This window comes from Pongo abelii, chromosome 2 (assembly GCF_028885655.2).
Source record: "Pongo abelii isolate AG06213 chromosome 2, NHGRI_mPonAbe1-v2.0_pri, whole genome shotgun sequence".
Classification (NCBI taxonomy): Eukaryota; Metazoa; Chordata; class Mammalia; order Primates; family Hominidae; genus Pongo; species Pongo abelii.
The window spans coordinates 5,391,685-5,413,377 of record NC_085928.1 but is presented as its reverse complement, the minus strand read 5'-3'; positions in this window follow the sequence as shown (position 1 = coordinate 5,413,377).

Sequence of the window (21,693 nt, the reverse complement as noted above, 5' to 3'; positions counted from 1 at the left end):
TGAACCCTGGAGGTGGAGGTTGCAGTGAGCTAAGATCATGCCATTGCACTCCAGCCTGGGCAACAGAGCAAGACTCCAACTGAAAAGAAAAGAAAGAAGGTAAGGGGAGGGGAGGGGAGGGGAGGGGAGGGGAGGGGAAGGGAGGGGAGGGGATTGCAGAACTCTTGGCATATAACAACCCATCTAAACCCCTGCATTAAGAGATTTGACCATAAGAACATATCCTTAGAATGACCTCAGACCTTGTTAAAATGCCTGTCTGAGAAAACTCAAGCTGCCTGGAGAACTTACTGTCTATTTTAGCCAATATCTCATGATAAGCCTCTGACCTCCCTTTCTTAAAGCATTTACTAGAAACAGCTTACAACTGCAAATATGTATCTCTTATAACTCAGAAGCGTTTCTCTCAAGGACCTGAGAGCCATTCCTTTGAAATGTAATCATCAGGAACATTTCATGATGTTAGGGCCTCTGTCTCCCACTCTTTGAGGGAGGGTAGAACAAACACAGCTGGCCTAATTGCACTGACCAACACTTTGTAATTTTTCACTTCTCTGATTCTACAGAGGCCCGCTCTCCTTGCTCCCTCATTCTCCCTTTAAAACATCCAAATCACCTCTGCACAGATCAGAATGGAGCTCAGCTCTTTCCCCTGCTGTCAATAGTTACTGAATAAAATCTGTTTTCACTGCTCTAATGTCTGGCTGTGTTTATCATCAACAATAGTGCATTTCCTTTTATTGCTGAAGAATATTCCATTTTACGGATGTACTGTAGTTTACCCATTCACCAATCAAAGGACATCTTGGTTGCTTCCAGTATTTAGCTATTATGAATAAAGCTGCTATAAACATTCACGTGCAGGATTTTGTGTGGAGGTAAGTTTCAGATCAGTTACATAATTACCTATGAGTGTGATTGCTGGCTGGAAGGTATGGTAAGCTATATATATAGTAAGCTTGTAAGAAACTGCCAAACTGTATTCCAAAGTGACTGTACCATTTTGCATTCCCACTAACAATGAATCAGTTGCTTACTTAGCATTTGGTAGTGTCGGTTTTTTGGATTTTAGCTATTAGAATAAGTGTGTAGTGATTGCTCATTGTTGTTTTAATTTGTGATTCCCTAAAAACAAATGAGGTTGGCCGGGCACGGTGGCTCACACCTGTAATCCCAGCACTTTGGAAGACTGAGGTGGGTGGATCACCTGAGATCAGGTGTTCATGACCAGCCTGACCAATATGGTGAAACCCCATCTCTACTAAAAATACAAAAATTAGATGGGTGTGGTGTCGGGTACCTGCAGTCCCAGCTGAGGCTGAGACAGGAGAATTGCTTGAACCCAGGAGGCAGAGGTTCCAGTGAGCTGAGATCGCACCACTGCACTCCAGCCTGGGGGACAGAGCGAGACTCCATCTCAAAAAAAAAAAAAAAAATGAGGTTAAGAATTATTATGTGCCTATCTGCTATCTGTATATATTCTTTGGTGAGATATCTGTTCAGATCTTTGTCCATTATTAAATGGGTTGTTTGTTTTCTTACTGTTGAATTTTAAGAGTTATTTGTATATTTTTTGATATAAGTCCTTTACCAGAAATGTAATTTGCAATTATTTCTTCTCAGTCTGTGGCTTCTCTTTTTATTCTCTTAGTAGTGTCTTTGGTATAGCAGTAGGTGTTACTTTTAATAAAGTCCAACTTGGGCAGGGCCCGGTGGCTTACGCCTGTAATTTCAGCACTTTAGGAGGCCAAGGCAGGCGGATCACGAGGTCAAGAGGTCAAGACCATCCTGGCCAACATGGTGAAACCTCGTCTCTACTAAAAATACAAAAATTAGCTGGGCATGATGGCGCATGCCTGTAGTCCTAGCTACTCGGGAGGCTGAGGCAGGAGAATCACTTGAACCCAGGAGGCAGAGGCAGAGGTTGCAGTGAGTCGAGCTCGCACCACTGCACTCCAGCCTGTCAACAGAGCAAGACTCCATCTCAATAAATAAATAAAAGAAAGAAAGTCCAATTTTTTTTTCTTTCATGAATCATGCTTTTAATGTTGTATCTAAAAACTCATCGCCCAACCCAAGGTCACGTTGATTTTCTCTTATATTTTCCTCTACACATTTTATAGTTTTATGTTTTGCATTTAGGTCTATGATTTTTTTTTTTTTTTGAGATAGGGTCTCACTCTGTCACCCAGGCTGGAGTGCAGTGGTGCGATCTTGGCTCACTGCAACCTCCACCTTCTGGACTCCAGCAAGCCTCCCACCTCAGCCTCCTGAGTAGCTGGGACCAGAGGTGCATGCATTTTTGTATTTTTAGTAGAGGTGGGGTTTCACCATATTGGCCAGGCTGGTCTCGAACTCCTGGACTCAAGCGATCCACCTGCCTTAGTCTTCTCAAAATGCTGGGATTATGGGCATGAGCCACTGTGCCAGGCCCTGTGATTCATTTTGAGTTAATTTTTTGGAAGATGTAAGGTCTGTGTGTAGGTTTTTTGTTGTTGTTGTTTTTTCATATAAAGTACAATTTTTCTTTTTCTTTTTTTTTCTTTTTTTTTTTTGAGACGGAGTCTCGCTCTGTTGCCCAGGCTGGAGTGCAGTGGCACGATCTCAGCTCACTGCAAGCTCAGCCTCCCATGTTCATGCTATTCTCCTGCTTCGGCCTCCCCAGTAGCTGGGACTACAGGTACCCGCCACCACGCCCAGCTAATTTTTTGTATTTTTTAGTAGAGATGGGGTTTCACCATGTTAGCCAGGATGGTGTCCATCTCCTGACCTTGTGATCCACCAGCCTCGGCCTCCCAAAGTGCTGGGATTACAGGCGTGAGCCACCATGCCTGGCCAGTTGACTGTATTTTTTTCTAATATTTAGAAATTAGAGGAGCTCATTTTGTTGCCCAGGCTGGTCTTGAACTCCTGGCCTCAAGCAATCCTCCTGCCTCAGCCTCCCAAAATGCTGGGATTACAGAAGTGAGCCACCATGCCCAGTCTTGACTATATTTTTGTAGATCTGTTTCTGGGCTCTGTATTCTTTCCCATTGATCTATTCATTTTTTATGTCAATACCACACTGTCTTGATTACTATAACTTTATAGCAAGCCTTGAAATCAGCTAGTGTAAGTTCTCTGACTTTGCTCTTCTTCAGTATTGTGCTAGCTACTCTAGGTTTTTTGCCTTTCTGTGGAAGTTTTAGAATCAGTTTGCTAATATCTACAAAATACCTTGCTGGGATTTTATTAGCATTGTGTTGAACCAATAGATCAAATTGGGAAGAACTGACATCTTAACAATATTGAGTCTTACAACCTATGAAGACAGAATATCTCCCCATTTATCTAGATCTTCTTTGATTTCTTTCATCAGGGTGTTTTCCATATACAGATCTTATACATATTTTGTTAGGCTTGTTCCTAAGTATTTCTTTTTAAAAGTGATGTTATACTATATATACATATATATATGCGCCGGGCACAGTGGCTCACACCTGTAATCCCAGCACTTTGGGAGGCCGAGGCAGGCACGTCACTTGAGGTCAGGAGTTCAAGGCCAGCCTGGCCAACATGGTGAAACCCTGTCTCTACCCAAAATACAAAAACTAGCCAGGCATAGTGGCAGGTGCCTGTAATCCCAGCTATGTGAGAGGCTGAGGCAGAAGAATCGCTTGAACCTGGAAGGTAGAGGCTGCAGTAAGCCGAGATTGCACTACTGCACTCCAGCCTGGGCAACAGAGCAAGACTCTGTCTCAAATAAATAAATAAATAAATAAATAAATAAATAAATAAATAAATAAAATATGTATACATATATACTCTATAATTATACACTATTGGTATATAAGAATGCAACTACTGGGCGTGGTGGCTCATGCCTGTAATCCTAGCACTTTGGGAGGCTGAGGCAGATGGATCATGAGGTCAGGAGTTCACAACCAGCCTGGCTAACATGGTGAAACCCTGTCTCTAGTAAAAATACAAAAGTTAGCTGTGCATGGTGGCGGGCGCCTATAATCCCAGCTACTTGGGAGGCTGAGGCAGAAGAGTCGCTTGAACCCAGGAGGCGGAGGTTGCAATGAGCTGAGATGGCACCACTGCACTCCAGCCTGGGCGACACAGCGAGACTTTGTCTCAAAAAAAAAGAAGAATGCGGGCCAGGCGCAGTGGCTCACGCCTGTAATCCCAGCACTTTGGGAGGCTGAGGTGGGCAGATCACAAGGTCAGGAGATCGAGACCATCCTGGCCAACACGGTGAAACCTCGTCTCTACTAAAAATACAAAAAAATTAGCTGGACGTGGTGGTGGGCGCCTGTAGTCCCAGGTACTCAGGAGGCTGAGGCAGGAGAATAGGGTGAACCCGGGACGCGGAGCTTGCAGTGAACCGAGATGGTGCCACTGCACTCCAGCCTGGGCAACAGAGCAAGACTCTGTTTCAAAAAAAAAAAAAAGGGAAGAATGCAACTGACTTTCATATATTAACCTTGCATTCTGTAACTTTTCTGTACTGGCTTCCAGCTAGTTGGACTGAGAAAAAGAAAAAAGGGACAAAGATCATATGCCAGATGTGTTTTAAGCAACATTCTCAGAAGCTGCCACTAGATACTTTAACTTACAACCCATTGGCCACACTGGAAAATGTAGTCTATATTCTAGTAGCCATGTGCCCAGCTATTACTATGAAAAAGGGGAAACAGATAGTCAGTTTCTGCCACAAGGAGTTAATACTACCTAGTTCTTTAGTGGGCATCCATGGGTCTCTCTTTGCTTCCTGTCCTACATACCATACTGCAGAGTATATTTTTGTACTTTCTCATGTTCTATTCCCCAACACATCCTGCACTTTCCCACCTTTGCTGTAGTTCAGGGTTTGGCAAACTGTGACCCACAGCTCAAACTTTGCCTGCCACCTGTTTTTGGAATACAGCCACACTCATTCGTTTAGAATTCGCTATTAATGTTGTCAAAGTCAAAATAAAAATGCAGAAACAAATATCTGAAATTAAACTGTTTTATTTGTGAAGAAAGAACTGCAATTTGGGGCATACACACAGCCTGGGTGGTCTTTGGTATGTCCAAAGAACAGGGAGGAGGTTGGAGTTTTTTTTTTTAAAGGAGAAACGTATTGCTCTTTGAGAAAGTTCATTGGCACCAGTAAGGTTCTGGGGAACTGCTGGGAAGCTATGGTTGGTGAGCAACAGTGGTGGGTAAAGTTAGTCCTAGAGTTACGGCAAGTTAGTTCAGTAGTTATAGATACAACTGTTATCAAGTTACAACAGGCAGTTTCTGCAACCAGACTTGCAAAGAATTATATTTCTGGAACAATGTTATGTGTCCAGAATGCTTCCCCACCACCACCACCACCAGCACCACCACCACGCTGCCACAGACACTGCCTGGCCTACAAAACTCAAAACATTTTATCTCTGGCCACTTACACAGAGGGTTTGCCAAGCCTTGAGCCTAGCTGCTCCCCACAGCCCTTCTAACTCCATCTTTCACACAGATTAACAGGATTAATTTTATTTAAAAAGACTGAGGAGAAAGCCTGGATATCCACACTAGGGCATGGTCAAGTAAACTATGATGCAGCTATATAAAGCTGCCATTTAAAAAGTTGTTAAGAAAAACATTGGCTAAAATGTCAAATTCTTCATACTATTTGGTGATTTCAATTTAGGGTGTTAATAAACAACAGCCCCTTTCCCTTTCACAATGTGGAATGAATTGAGAAACAGAGACAGGTAGACAGATGGAGAGGAGGGGTGATTAGAGAAAGTGGTTTTAGACACCCGCCCCACTAGTCTTACTAATTCAGCACTCCTGGATTAGAGAACATGTCTGGTCTACCAGATGTCTGAGGGCAGAAAGCACTCCCCACCCAAGTGAATGGTCTGAGTATGCGTGGTTCCTTTACATACCCCCCCTCCATCAGATGCTCCGTTCTTCTCTCTTAGGAAGACACTGCAAGAAGGATCAGCCTCCCATCTTTCTGGGGAAAACCTGCATTAGAACCTCATCAAGCAGCCTGTACAGCCTGAGCTCACATTCGTAACAAAGTAAGTATTTGTGGATATAAAAAAAGATGAAGGATATATACACCTTTATCAACAGTGGTTATTTCTGGATGGTGGGAATTCCAGGAGATTTTTGTTTTGATTTGTTTACCAGTATTTTACTCAACTTGCTGTAAGGAATTGATGCTGCTTCTGTCAGGGGGTGGGAGAAGTTATTAAAAAAAAAAAAAACAACAACAACCAAACAACCCCCAACCAACCTTCAAAACCAACTGTCACAGCCTCCTGGAGGCCTTCATGGATTTCTCCTCTCACTCCCTGTATTAGTATGTTTTCACACTGCTGATAAAGACATACCTGAGGCTGAGTAATTTACAAAAGAAAGAGTTTTATTGGACTTACAGTTCCACGTGGCTGGGGAGGCCTCATAATCATGGTGGAAGGTGAAAGGCACGTCTCACATGGCGGCAGACAAGAGAAAGAATGAGAGCCAAGTGAAACACCTTTCCCCTTACCATCAGATCTCGTGAGACTTATTCACTACCAGGAGAACAGTATGGGGGAAACTGCCCTCGTGATTCAATTATCTCCTACCAGGTCCCTCCACAACATGTGGGAATTATGGGAGTACAATTCAAGATGAGATTTGGGTGGGGACACAGACCCAAAACATATCACTCCCTTTTCCTATGTCTCCTCTGTCTCACCCTCAATTTCCCTTCCCGCTGTTTTTTCTGTCTCCATGGCTGATTAGAAATCTCTTTTGGCTGTAAGAGAGTTAGTAATAGGAAGAAGTGGGGTTTTAAGAGCAGAGTCCCTGCATTCAAGTTCTGGCCTCACTACTTGGCCCTTTGCTGTTAAATGCAATAGCACTTACCCTCCCTGCCACCTAGCACCTTGTACAGTGCCTGGCACAGTGTAGCCGCTCGAGCAATGGCCTGAACTGAGAGAAGTGGTGAGGAGCAAGGAAGACAAGAAAGCTATGGCTGTGACAGTGTTTTGTAGACTTTGGGAATAAAGATTCATTTCTATCATCTCCCACCCCTACAGTGAGCGGCAGGGCTGGCTCACTCCTGGAGTCTCCAGCTGGTAGGTATCCTGCAGGTGTCTGAAGGTGGATTTGCCTAACAAATTATCCTCCTCATTTATACTGGCCCATGGTCAGGGTTTCAGGTGTTGCCTGCAGAGAAGCCCCCCAGATGCAGCACCTTGCTCCAGAAGTCATCTGCTTGGCCCGGTGGGGGGACCAGGCTGCTCCCTCTGGGCCCCACTTCTTCTGCCTGGGTCTCAGCAGAGGCTTCTGTCCATGGCCTGGTGCTGTGTGTGTGACATCCCAGCCCACCTCAGCAGGATGCTAGAATTCTTTAACCCCTCCCGGAGAACTGAAAAGAACATTTGCTGAGCACTGTCAGATGCCTTCCCTTAAGGGACAAGGGGTTTCTCTATTTGCCCTACAAAGAAACCGAAGCTCATGGAGGTTATGTGATTTTGTGAAGGTCACACAGCCAGAGCCAGAGCTCAGAATGGGATCTCTCAGCTCTCAGCTTAGGGCTATTTATAAGACTAAGCCACTTCTCTTTGGGATGGAGAAAGATGTTTGTAGCTTGAAGTGAACAAGGTGGAACTCTCATTCCATCACACCTTTTGGGAGTGAATGAGGCAGGCAAGTTGCTGGGGGAGGGTGGCAGGCTCCCCAGACTGGGAGGGAAGTCAAGAGTCACAGTGGTGAGTGTTTCTTCAAGCGTTTACCAAAGAGCCAGCCATTTGCTAGGCACAGGGGGAGCTAGAGGCAAGCTGGTTAGAAATGTGGTTAAGAACAACTGCTTTGTGAGAAGACAGAGCTGTGTTTCAGTCCCCTCTCGCTGTGTGATTTTGGGCAAGTGACTCAATCTCTCTGAGCCTCAGTTTTCACCTCTATAGAGTAGAAATTATAGCACCTACCTCATGAGGTAAACCTCTTGGGAGAAAAGCTGGCACAGGGCAAGCTGCCGTGAATGGTAGCTGTTATTTTTATTACTGTTATGCCCAGTAGGGGAGACATTAACTGACCAACAATTACCACACATTGTGATGTGTGCCACGGCTGAGGGAAGAATCATGGAGACAGTGATGGCTAATTTGATATGTCAACTTGACTAGGCTAACAGATGCCCAGATTGCTGGTAAAACATTTCTGGTGTGTCTGTTTCCAGACGAGATCAGCATTTAAAGCAGTAGACTGAGTAAAGAAATCTGCCCTCACCAGTGCAGGTAAGTATCTTTCAATCTGCTGAGGCTCTAATAGAACCAAAAGGTGGAGGAAGGGCAAATTTGCTGCCTGTGCTTGAGCTGGGACACCCACCTTTCCTTGCCCTCTGATGTCAGAGCTCCTGGTACCGGAACTTAACACTACTGACTTTCCTGGACCCTCAGTTTGCAGATGGAGGATTATGGAACTTCTCAGCCTTCACAATTGTGGAGCTAATCCCTCACAATAAATCTCTTCCTGTACATCTACATAAACTCTATTGGTTCTGTTTCTCTTGGAACCTTGACTAATACAGGGACACAGAAGAGGAAAGGGGGAGACGGGACTCATGAGCCAAGCCTTGAGGAGCAGTTGCCTTCTCCAGGTATAGAAGTGGATAGGAGTCCCGCCACACATGCTTGCATCTGCACATCCTCAGGTTCCTGTCATTGGGTGGGTGGGACAAATGGTCCTGTGACATCTGCCTGGGCTCGAGCTCAGCTCAGACCACTCAGAGGAGTTACTGCCCAGAGTTCTTGTGAGAATTCCAAGGCTGAAGGCACTGTCTCCTTCCAACAGAGATGAGCCCTTTCCAAACACTTAGGGCTTGGGTCTCAAGATGATCTCAAGAGCCTTCTCTTTATCTTCTTTCCTTCCTCCTGCTCCTTTTCTTCCTTCTGAAAGGGGCCCAAGAATCCCATAGACAGTTGTTCTTGGATAAACATAGAAATTAACCATTGTGCTGTTAAAGATTGAAACTTACATTTGTTTTATCTGAGTTCCTTCCTCAGGAAAGGACCTTCAGGCCTCTCACAAAAAGTATCAAAGAACTGAAACCAGGTGACTGCACTAGGTGCCTGACCCCTCATTCACCATGATTGCTTCCTTGCCCCTCCCAAGTTCCTGTTTTCTTACACATTGTTACATCTCTTGCCTGCTATACCAACCCCTGGTTTTAGTCAGTCAGGAAAATAGATCTGAGACTGAGTTTCCATCTCCTCAGCCGTAGCACCTGATTAAAGGCTTCTTCCTAGGCAATACTTGTCTCAGTGATTGATTTCTGTGCAGCAAGCAGCAGGACCTAGACCAAACCCCTGGTATTTTGGTAACACTTCCTTCTTCCCTCTCCCCTCCTCTTTTCTTCCTTCCTCCCCTCTTCTCTCTCTCCCTCCTTCCCTCTCTCCTTCCCTCCCTCCCTTCCTGTATTTGTCATAAATGTCAACAACCCCCACTTATTTATTGCCAGAAACTGTTGAACCCTCCTAAAGAAGTGAACTATATTGGTAGATCCAACAACTCTAGAAAGGAATTACCAGGCCCAAAGGAAATCACAACCCGGAGATTCCATAACATTTATAGCAAGGAGTGTCCTGGTGTCCAGTCACTAAATGCTTCCATTCTGGGTTTAAACAAAGATATGGAATACACAGTCCAGACATTTCTGAAAACAGTACTGCCTCTCTGATGCCATGGAACATGGATCCAGTGATGTACTGCATCCTTGGAAACTTTTATTATGGAAATTTTGATATATACCCAGTTAGACAGTAATATAGCAAATCACCCAGCTTCCACTGTTACCAACATTAGCCAATCTTGCTTCGTCTCTCCCTCTTCCACATTTTTCTGCCGCTCAAGTGCTTCAAAACAAATCCCAGACACAAGTAATCACTTCAGCCCACATTGCCAATGGATGACTTTGTTTTGAGAGGAAGTCTCACTCTATCACCCAGGCTGGAGTGCAGTGGCACAATCTCGGCTCACTGCAACCTCTGCCTGCCAGGTTCAAGTGATTCTCGTGCCTCAGCCTCCCCATAACTGGAACCACAGGTGTGCTCCACCACGCCTGGCTAATTTTTGTATTTTTAGTAGAAACGGGGTTTCACCATGTTGGCCAGGCTGGTCTTGAACTCCTGACCTAAGGTGATCTGCCCACCTTGGCCTCTCAAAGGGCTGGGATTATAGGCATGACCCACCACGCCCAGCCTGTTTTTTACATACCACCATGCCATTTTCATACCTAACAAAAATAAAAATAATTCCTTAAATAACTCAATGCCCTGTATTCAAAGTGTTCAGACTGTGTCAAAGATGTCTATTTGCAATTTGTTTGTAAGATGAGTATTCACAAAATTTCCTGAATTTCCCCCTCCTTCCTGTCCCTGGCCCATCTCAGCCCCAGGCAGGACAGAGGACTGTCTGCCTCCTGTCTCTGTTTTAGAGTAGCCTTGGCCCCACTCGAGTCAGGCCTCCTATAGTGCAGCTCTTGTCTGAGTGTTCCTGCTCAAACCTCTCCAGGGATTCTCCAGGATTTCTCTCAACAAGGAAGCTCCCAAACTTCATTCATTCACATACCACTTCCAGAACTTTTGCCACATCTATAACCACCTGTATTATTTATTACATATTTTAATATTTAAGGTTTTTGTTTGTTTGTTTTGAGACAGAGTCTCACTCTATCACCCAGGCTGGAGTGCAGTGGTGTGATCTCGGCTCGCTGCAACCTCCACCTCCCAGATTCAAATGATTCTCCTGCTCAGCCTCCCGAGTAGCTGGGATTACAAGCATGCACCACCATGCCCAGCTAATGTTTGTATTTTTACTAGAGACAGGGTTTTACCATGTTGGCCAAGGTACTCCTGACCTCAGGTAATCCACCTGCCTCGGCCTCCCAAAGTGCTGGGATTACAGGCGTGACCCACTGCACCCAGGAATATTTAAGGTTTTAATATTACATTATAACTTTTTAACTCACGTCTTAAAAAAATTTATTTTCTTTTTTAATAATAATAATTACTATTTTATCTTCAACTTTTATTTTAAGTTCAGGGGTACATGTGCAGGATGTGCAGGTCTGTTACATAAGTAAACGTGTGCCATAGTGGTTTGCTGCACAGATCATCCCGTCACCTAGGTATTAAGCCCAGCATCCATTAGCTATTCTTCCTGATGCTCTCCCTCCCCCTAAAAACAAGCAAAATAATTTATTTTTAAAGGAAACTTTATGTTACTACCCAAGACAGAAACCCAGTATTATCTGCTGTAAATTGAAAATAACTATTAAAAAAGACAAAATACCAGGAAAGTGGAACAAGGTTATTATTGGTTATTATTACATTCTAATCAGATACCATTGTCTGCTGAAGATTAGAGTGTGTCTCCACAGAGATACATTCTAATACTTTATTAAAAGTGAGCATGGGCTCAAAATGGGCAAGGCGTGTTAAAAACACATTAACAGTACACAGAGACTTTCCCCTAGATGTAACAGTCACCAATATGCAGTTTAAGTGAGCTAAGTTAATATAACAACCCAATAAGGTAGGTACAATTGCTATCTCTATTTTATGGATGAGGAAACCAGAGCTCAGAGAGGTTAAGTAACTTTCTTGAGGTCAAACAGCTGGTAAGTCACAGTCAGGATCCAAATCCATGCTGTCTGGTTCCAGAGTCATAAACATCATGTTATTCTTAATCAGAATGGCCCAGACACATTGAAAATGGAAATTGTTTCTGATTATGTGATTCAGTATTATTGGTACTAGCTATGATTATCTCCTGAACCACCAGGAATTAGAGGGGCTGACTTGGAGACACCCACTCCTATGGAGTAACCTCTAAGTCCCTTTCATGACCAACTCCTCTCTCCTCAGCTTCCCATCTCAGCTGGGACTACAGGTACACGCCACCACTCCAAGCTAATGTTTTTTGAATTTTTTGTAGAGGCAGGGTCTTGCTGTGTTGCCCAGGATGGTCTTGAACTCTTGTCCAGAATCAATTCTTTTGCCTTGGCCTCCCAAAGTGTAGGGATTACAGGTGTGAGCCCCTGCACCCTGCCCCAGCCTCATTTTATTACCCCTCCACTCTCACCTCCCGCTCCAGAAGGTGGAGCCTTTTTAACTTGTTTAACCACGGGTGGCTCCTGTTGAGAGGAGACAGCTTGCTGGCAGCCCTCGCAGCCCTCGCTAGCTCTCGGCCTTGGCGCCCACTCTGGCCGCGCTTGAGGAGCCCTTCTGCCCGCCGCGGCACTGTGGGAGCCCTTTCCTGGGATGGTCGAGGCCGGAGCCGGCTCCCTCAGCCTGCGGGGAGGTGTGGAGAGAGAGGCACGGGCAGGAACTGGGGCTGAGCGCAGCGCTTGCGGGCCAGCTAGAGTTCCAGGTGGGCGTGGGCTTGGCGGCCCCGCACTTGGAGCGGCCCTGCCGGCCCGGGCAGTGAGGGGCTTAGCACCCGGTCCAGCAGCTGTGGAGGGTGCGCCGGGTCCCCCAGCAGTGCCGGCCCACCGGCGCTGCGCTCGATTTCTTGCTGGGCCTTAGCTGCCTCCCCAAGGGGCAGGGCTCGGGACCTGCAGTGCGGCAAGCCTAAGCCTCACCGCCCCCACTGCCCTGCCCTCCCTGCCCGCCCCCAGCCCCCAGCCCCCAGCCCCCAGCCCCGCCCCCAGCACTCCCTGCCCCCAGCACCCAGCCCGCCCCCCGGCCCCCGGCCCCCGGCCCCAGCCCCCAGCCTCCCCCACGCCACCCAGCCCCACCCCGCACCTCCATGGGCTCCTGCCTGGCGGAGCGTCCCCAAGTGCTGCCCCCTGCTCCACGGCACCGGGTCCCATCGACCACTCAAGGGCTGAGGAGTGCGGGCGCACAGTGCAGGACTGGCAGGCAGCTCCACCTGCGGCCCCCGGTGTGGGATCCACTGGGTGAAGCCAGCTGGGCTCCTGAGTCTAGTGGGGACTTGGAGAACCTTTATGTCTAGCTAAGGGATTGTGACTACACCAATCAGCACTCTGTATCGAGCTAATCTAGTGCGGACGTGGAGAACTTTTGTGTCTAGCTCAGGGATTGTAAATGCACCAATCAGCACCCTGTCAAAACGGACCAATCGGCTCTCTGTAAAATAACCAATCAGCAGGATGTGGGTGGGGCCAGATAAGAGAATAAAACAAGGCTGATGGAGCCCGCAGTGGTAACTCGCTCCAGTCCCCTTCCAAGCAAGCTGTGGAAGTTTTGTTGTTTTGCTCTTTGGGTCCATGTTGTCTTTATGTAGTTGTAACACTCACCACAAAGGTCTGCAGCCTCACTCCTGAGGCCAGCATAGACCACGAACCCACCGGGAGGAACGAACAACTCCAGACGCGTCGCCTTAAGAGCTATAACACTGCAAAGGTCTGCAGCTTCATTCCTGAGCCAGCGAGACAATGAACCCACCAGAAGGAAGAAACTCCGGACACGCCGCCTTTAAGAACTGTAACACCGTGAGGGTCTGCGGCTTCATTCTTGAAGTCAGTGAGACCAAGAACCCACCAATTCCGGACACACTGTGGTCTCTGGCTGAGGGACAATAATGGTCCTTAGTGTTCCATTCTGGTCTTGAGTCCGTAACTATGACACTTCCACAAGTTTTGCTTCCTGGACAAGCTATAAGGGGTGTGGAGACAGGAGCTGCACCATATTCCTCCCTAAAAGCTCCAGCTGTATGCTGGACACAAACTAGCCCCAGTAGGTCCTCAAGGTGAGATCAGGCCTTTGACCCTCCTTGCCTCTTTGTTAAGTCCAGTAGTGCTGGGTGGTGAATCAGCCCTAGTCATCCTGTTTTCCCGTCCCCTTGGAGACCACCTTCTGGGGCCCCTGCTCAGAGCAGTGGAGTTCAGAGGAGTCTTTCCCTTGCTGCTTTTGCCCTGTGAATGGAGAGCATTTCTGTCTAGCCAGGCGTGTAGGGACCCAGGGCTCAGGTAAACTCCCATCTGATGGGTACATTACTTCATTTCTCTCTTCACTCTAACTCTCTAATCTGCAGGTAAAACAGACTCTAAGGACCTCAGAGCTCATACTTCACCGTAGAGAAGTGGACCAAAGCTCCTGACCTGCTACTTGCTCTCATCTCTTCTATGGATGCCACAGTCCCCTGGGAAAGAGGACATCTCCCGCCCTCACTGTGATTGTCCCCACTTGCTCTTCTCCAAGGAGAGCCTTTTCCCCCCTGCTGTCCTGGAGGCCAAGTTTTTATTTCTCTGACCTATTGACTACATCTGATGACTCTATTCCTTACCCTATAAAAGCCAGTATCAGGGCTGACAGGAAAGCACTGAAAAAATTTGGTAACTGACCCCCCCAATTTTTACCACTTAATCACTGTGACCTCAAGCAAGTTACTTAACCTCCCCGGCTTCAAGGTGTCCCACAAAACTCATTCTCTAGTAGCTGCTCCAGGGTCAGATCTTCCCTCACCTGGAGGAAAGTGTGTATTTTCTGGACATAGGGTCCTTTTTGGAGACTGGCCCTTGCCCAGGAGCAGACATCGCTCTCCTTTGTCTGGCTTCAGCAAGCTCAACTAGAGCTGTGGCTGTGTAGTGAGCATCCATTCAAGATGAGAGGGGAGGGAAAGGGAAGACCTCTCATTCCACAAGGTGGTCTGATCACTAGGCCAAGGGTCAGGAGATCTGGGTCCTGGTCCCACCTCTGCCCCTAAACTCCTTGTGCATTTGTGGGAAAAGTCCTTTTACCCTTTAGATCTGTTTTTTATGCATCTGCGAACTGTCCTCAAGAATGCCTGTTCAGCTGGCCTCTCAGAGTCCTGTGAACTAGATAAGAGAATGACTCTTCAGCATTGTCAAAGGGTGGCCCATAGACTGGAGAAAATATTTGCAAACCACATAGCTGACAAAAGGTTGCTCTCTGCTATATATAAATAACCCTTTTTTTTTTTTTTTTTTGAGACAGAGTCTCGCTGTGTCGCCCAGGCTGGAGTGCAGTGGCACAATCTCAGCTCACTGCAAGCTCCGCCTCCCGGGTTCACGCCATTCTCCTGCCTCAGCCTCCCGAGTAGCTGGGACTACAGGCGCCTGCCACCATGCCTGGCTAATTTTTTGTATTTTTAGTAGAGACGGGGTTTCACCGTGTTAGCCAGGGTGGTCTCGATCTCCTGACCTCGTGATCCGCCCGCCTTGGCCTCCCAAAGTGCTGGGATTACAGGCGTGAGCCACCGCCCCCGGCCCTGTATATGAATATTTATAGCAGTTTTATTCATAATAGACCCAAACTGGAAACAATCAGATGCCCCTCACTGGGTAAATGGCCAACGAAGAGTTGCCTATCCACACCATAGAATCTGAACATCCACACTGCTCTGCAATAACAAGGAACAAGCTGGCTGGGCGCAGTGGCTCATGCCTGTAATTCCAGCACTTTGGGAGACTGAAGTGGGAGGATTGCTTGAGCCCAGAAACTTAAGACCAGCATGAACAACATGGCAAAACCCTCTTTCTACTAAAAATACCAAAAAATTTGCCGGGCGCAGGTGGCGTGCACCTGTAATCCCAGCTACTCAGTAGTCTAAGGTGGGAGAATCACTTGAACCCAGGAGGTGGAGGTTGCAGTGAGCAGAGATGGTGCCCACTGCATTCCAGCCTGGGCAACAGTGCAAGACCATGTCTCAAAAAGAAAGAGGCGGGGTGCAGTGGTTCACGCCTATAATCCCAGCACTTTGGGAGGCCGAGGCGGGCAGATGATGAGGTCAGGAGATCGAGACCATCCTGATTAACACGGTGAAACCCAGTCTCTACTAAAAACACAAAAAATTAGCTGGGCGTGGTGGTGGGTGCCTGTAGACCCAGCTACTCGGGAGGCTGAGGCAGGAGAATGGCGTGAACACAGGAGGTGAGGAGCTTGGAGTGAGCCGAGATTTTGCCATTGCACTCCAGCCTGGGCAACAGAGCGAGACTCCGTCTCGAAAAAAAAGTAATCAAACAGCCATTTTTCTTTAGGACCCAAAGCAACCATTTAGTGGACCTTCTTGTCTCTCTTCAAACAGATCTCCAGCGATGGTTTGTTTGTATTGCTGCTCTCCAGTGATTGTCAAACTGGGTTCTCTGGCACCCTTGGGCTCTTTGTTGGCACCCCAAGGGCTGCCTGCAAGGCCAAGGTGATGCTGGGCTGGTGTTGCCTTCGACAGCACATGGCTCCTACTTCAACCAGAAAAAAAAATCCACTTTGATCAGATAAGATTTCTTAAATTTTATTTGTCAAAAGGACTTTTCTGCTTAAAACAATAAGAAGATTGTTGAGTACAAATCAGAATGAGCTAGGATTGACTTTTTCTCTACTCCCTTTTAATTTTTTTTTAAATTTAACTTCAGGCCAGGCGCGGTGGCTCATGCTTGTAATCCCAGCACTTTAGGAGGCCAAGGGAGGTGGATTACTTGGGGTCAGGAGTTCAAGACCAGACTGGCCAACATGGTGATACCCTGTCTCTACTAAAAATACAAAAATTAGCCAGGCATGGTGGCAGGTGCCTGTAATCCCAGCTACTCAGGAGGCTGGGGCAGGAGAATTGCTTGATGGGAGGCAGAGGTTGCAGTGAGCTGAGATCGCGCCACTGCACTCCACCCTGGGCGATAGTCTCAAAAAAAACAAAACAAAACTTAAATATTAAAATATGTAAACCCACCTCCCGGGTTTAACTTAAAATTAATTTTAACTTTAAATTTAACTTTAGTCCTTGCCTTTTAAAGTAGGCGCAGGGACACAGGCATCTGAGGGTTAGGAGAGCACTCAGGATAACCAGATCCAACTTTCTGCCTTCAGCGAAGGCAAGCTTTCATTATGCCCATTTTACAGGTGAAACAACTGAAGCCCGGAGGCCCAGGGTGAGTAAGGCTTAATCTAGTTTAGGAATCTTTTAAGCTCCATCTCAAATGGCATCAGCTACAGCCACTTTTCTCTAAGACCATAGATTGCAAGGATTCCAACGTGGACCAGAAGCTAACACTTCAAACATGGATTTAAGTGGCACATGCAGGAGCTTCCAAATCTGTGAGTTAACCTGGAGTTTCTCCATGAAGGGATAGAAAGAGTCCCAGGTTTCAAGTCAGGGAGACTCGAGTGAAAATCCTGACTCAGCCACTTCCCAGCCATGTGACCTTGAGCACATCATTTAACCTTTCTGAACCTCATTTTTCTCATCCATGAAATGGGCACAATACTCTCCAATTTAGAGTTCATTTAATAGATGCTTTAAGATGACTAAGACAGGTGCTGCCCTTACAGACGTCTTTCTGGTGGCTAAATAAAAATTCATGTAGCCGGGCACGGCAGCTCACATCTGTAATACCAACACTTCGGGAGGCTGAGGCGGGTGGATTATTTGAGGTCAGGAGTTCAAGACCAGCCTGGCCAACATGGTGAGACCCCGTCTCTACTAAAAATACAAAAATTAGCTGGGTGTGGTGGGTGCCTGTAATCCCAGCTACTTGGGAAGCTGAGGCAGGATAATCACTTGAACCCGGGAGACGGAGGCTGCAGTGAGCCGAAATCACGCACTGTACTTCAGCCTGGGCGACAGAGTGAGACTCTGTCTCAAAAAAATAAAATTAAAATTAAAATTAAAATTAAAAAAAACCTCATGTAAAGAACCAGGCTCCTGGGTGCTCATAGTAGGCAAACATTCTTTTCTCCATACACCTACAGGGCATCATTCTCAGACCTAGGAAGTCACTGGGGAGTTCCAATCAGCCTGAAGGATCCCACAGCCTCATCACAAGAACACCAAGGTATAGCAGGGGCTGACATGTGCCAGGCGCTGCCTTGACCACTTTATACAAATATTCTCACCATGGATAGGGGCTGTGTCTCCCCATTTTTATGGATGGGGAGACTGAGGCTGAGCTGTCTAACTTGTCTCCAGAACACCCATGCCTGCTGAGTCAGGCAGGCCCCCGCTTGCAGTTCTGGAATTCAGGGAAGCTGGATGCCATGCTCAGCTGCTGAGCTGGCTCCTCCGGGCTGTCAGCTGTGCTCACAGGACAGTAGGAGGTTGTCCTATGAATCACCCCCTACACACAGGGCAATGAGGTCACCTCAGGATGGAGCTGAGCTGGGGGCCTGCCTTACACTTCTGGCAGCTCTATCATGTCCCCTGAGATCTGCCCACAGCAAAGAGGTAGGAAACGCCCTGAGGTTCATCCATCCTGTACCAGGTACACACACAACCAGATGCTGTAGGAGGTGCAGAGAGGGAAACTAAGGCTCAGGGAGGGAAGTACCTGAACTTGGGAGTAGGAGGCAAACAGAAGGTAGTGAATAGTTTTTTTGGAGCACCTACTATGTGCCAGGCATTTAAACCTTTTTTTTTGAGACAGAGTCTCACTCTGTCGCCCAGGCTGAAGTGCAGTGGCGTGATCTTGGCTCACTGCAAGCTCTGCCTCTCAGGTTCACGCCATTCTCCTGCCTCAGCCTCCCGAGTAGCTGGGACTACAGGTGCCCGCCACCACGCCCGGCTAATTTTTTGTATTTTTAGTAGAGACAGGGGTTTCACTGTGTTAGCCAGGATGGTCTCGATATCCTGACCTCGTGATCCACCCACCTCGGCCTCCCAAAGAGCTGGGATTACAGGCGCGAGCCACCGCGCCCAGCCGCATTTAAACCTTTAAGTGGCAGGAAACATCACCTAGTCCAGTGGGGCTTGTTTAAATACAGATTCTAGGTCCCACTCCTGGAGTTTCTGATTCAGGCCCGGGATGGGGTCTGAGAATTTGCATTTCTAATAGGTTTCCAGGGAATGCTGTAGCAGCTGGTCCGGGGACTATATTTTGAAAATATCTAGTTCAACCTCCTTTCCTCTGCTTAATGGTGGTCCTTAATTTTCTTCTTACATACCTCCAGAGACAGAGAACTCTGTCTATTCGATCAGCCTATTTCATGTCTAGATAGGTCTTACTTTGAAGATATGAGTGTGTGCTTATGCTGAACTGAACACTCACTCTGTAGGCTCTCCCCTGTGGCCTCTGGACCACAATGGTCTCGTTAGAAAGGAGCAATTGGAGAAGGCAGACTTATAATTAGACCCGGGGTCCCCCTCACCCTCACAGTACTCCAGCCTCTGCCAGTTCTACCTCTAAATCAGCACCATCCAATATAGAAGTTCTGTAGCTACTGAAAACTTAAAATTTAAAAAAATTTTCAGTAACTATGTTAAAAATAGTAAAACGAAGCAGGTGAAACTAACTTTAATAATATATCCAGACCAGGTGCGGTGGCTCATGCCTATAATCCCAGCACTTTGGGAGCCCGGGGCTAGAGAATCGCTTGAGCCCGGGAGTTCAAGACCAGCCTGGGCAACACAGCAGACCCTTTCTCTACAAAAAATTTTAAAAAATAAAAGTTAGCTGGGCATGGTGGTGCACACCTGTAGTCCCAGCTACTGGGGAGGCTGAGGTAGGAGGATCACTCGAGCCCATTTCAAGGTTACCATGAGCTATGATTGTACCACTGTACTCCAGCCTGGGCAAGAGAACAAGATCCTGTCTCTACAAAATAATAATAATATATCCAAATATCATTTTAATAGATAATACAAAAATTATTAATGAGCTATTATATATATATGTGTTGTATATATACATATATTTTTCATACCAAGTCTTTAAATCTAGTGTTATTTTACACTCACAGCACATTTCAATCCTGACCAGCCAAGTGTCAAGGGCTCCATAACCACATGTGGCTGGTGGCTACTGTTTGGACAGCGGAGCTGTAAACTTCCCACGACCCTGTCCCTAGTCCCCATCTCCCCTGCATGGCTCATGCTTACCCAGATGCTGGATCCTCACAGCTTCTCCACCAGTTCACAATGCAGCAGCCAAATCCTTATCTTTTTTCTTTTCTTTTTTTTTTTTTTGAGATGAGATCTCACTCTGTTGCCATGGTTGGAGTGCAGTGGTGTCATCTCTGCTCACTGAAACCTCCACTTCCCAGGCTCAAGTGATCCTCCCACCTCAGCCTCCTGAGTAGCTGGGCCACAGGCATGCACCACCACACCCAGCTAATTTTTTGTATTTTCAGTAGAGATGGAGTTTCACCATGTTGGCCAGGCTGGTCTTGAACTCCTGGACTCAAGTGATTCACCTGCCTCAGCCTCCCAAAGTGCTGGGATTATAGGCGTGAGCCACGGCACCCAGGCAAAATTCTTATCTTAAAAGCAGGTTTGGTCATGTCCCTCTCAGGTGGCTCCCCATCCCTCTCAGGATGTCTGGCTGCTGAGGCCCTGCCTCTCTTGCTTCCTCCTCTCCCCTCTCCATCCCCAAGGCCCCCACTCTCTGGCTGTTCAGAATTATTTGCAGATCCGCCACACAATAGTGCTCCTCACCTCTAAGCCCTCACACATGGCTCCCTCTGCATGGAATATCCTTGGAACACTTCTTGGGCTAACCTTTCAGGTCACTCATTCATTCAACAAATGTATGGAGGGCCAGATGCAGTGGCTTACGCCTGTAATCCAGAGCTTTAGGGGGCCAAGGCCGGAGGATTGCTTGAGGCTAGGAGTTCAAGACCAGCCTAACATAGCAAGATCTTGTCTCTACAAAAAATACAAAAATCAGCCAGGCGTGGGGGTGCGTGCCTGTAGTCCCAGCTACTCAGCAGGCTGAGGTGAGAGGATGGCTTGAGCCCAGGAGTTTGAGGGTGCAGTGAGTGATGATCATGCCACTGCACTCCAGCTTGGGCAACAGAGCGAGACCCTGACTCAAAAAAAAAAAAAAAATTAGTGAGCACCTACTGTCAGACATGATCCTAGGTCCTGCAGTAAAGCAATACGTAATGAGGAAATAGACATAACAAGAAAATACGCAGCATAGCAGATGGTGAGCAGTGAAGCAGGCAGAGGGAAAGCTGGTGCGGAGTTACTACTTTAAGCAGGATGGTCAGAGAAGGCTTCATGGAGAAGGTGAGTTTTGAGTAGAGAGCTGAATTGAGGGAGGGGCCAGGTGGCTTTCTAGGGGGAGAGCACTCCAAGCAGAGGGAACAGCCAGGGCAAAGGCCCTGAGGAGGGAGCCTACCCGGGGGAACTGGGACGTGTTCCAGTGTTACTGGAGCAGAGTGAGGGAGGAAGTCATGGGAACCAAGATCAGAGAGGGCCAGAGGTGTGGGGAAGATCTCGCAGGAGCTTGTAAGACCTTGGGTTTTACCCTGAGTGCAGTGGGAGTGTGGCAGCTGCTGAGCGGGGAGGGACATGAGCTGCCTTGGGTTTGAACAGGACCCCCTGGCTGCCTGGCTGATGAGAATAGCCAGGGGCGAGGAGGGGAGCAGGGAGCCCAGTGATGACACTGGCTGGATCAAGGTGACAGTTGAGGAGTGGAGAGAAGGGGCTGAATTCAGGCTATACGGAAGGCGGGACCAACAGGATTTTCCAGATGGGTCAGATACAGAGTGTGAGAAAGCAAAGTGTCAGGTATGACTCCAAGATTTGGGGGCTGAGCTTAGAGTATGGATGACCCCTCTTCAGGAAGTCCTCCTGGGGAGCCCACAGCTCCCTGGGCCTTGCCTGTTTCCCTTCAAGGCTGGGGGCTCCCGTGGTAGGACTTGTTTCCTGTCCTGCTGCCACAGTGCTGGGTAAGTGAGAGGTGAGAGGTGGAGGCAAGCTGAGCTGGGGCCCTGCCCTCGGCTGTGTGAGGTCTGCCACTGCTCTTCTCACCTCTCTAGGGAC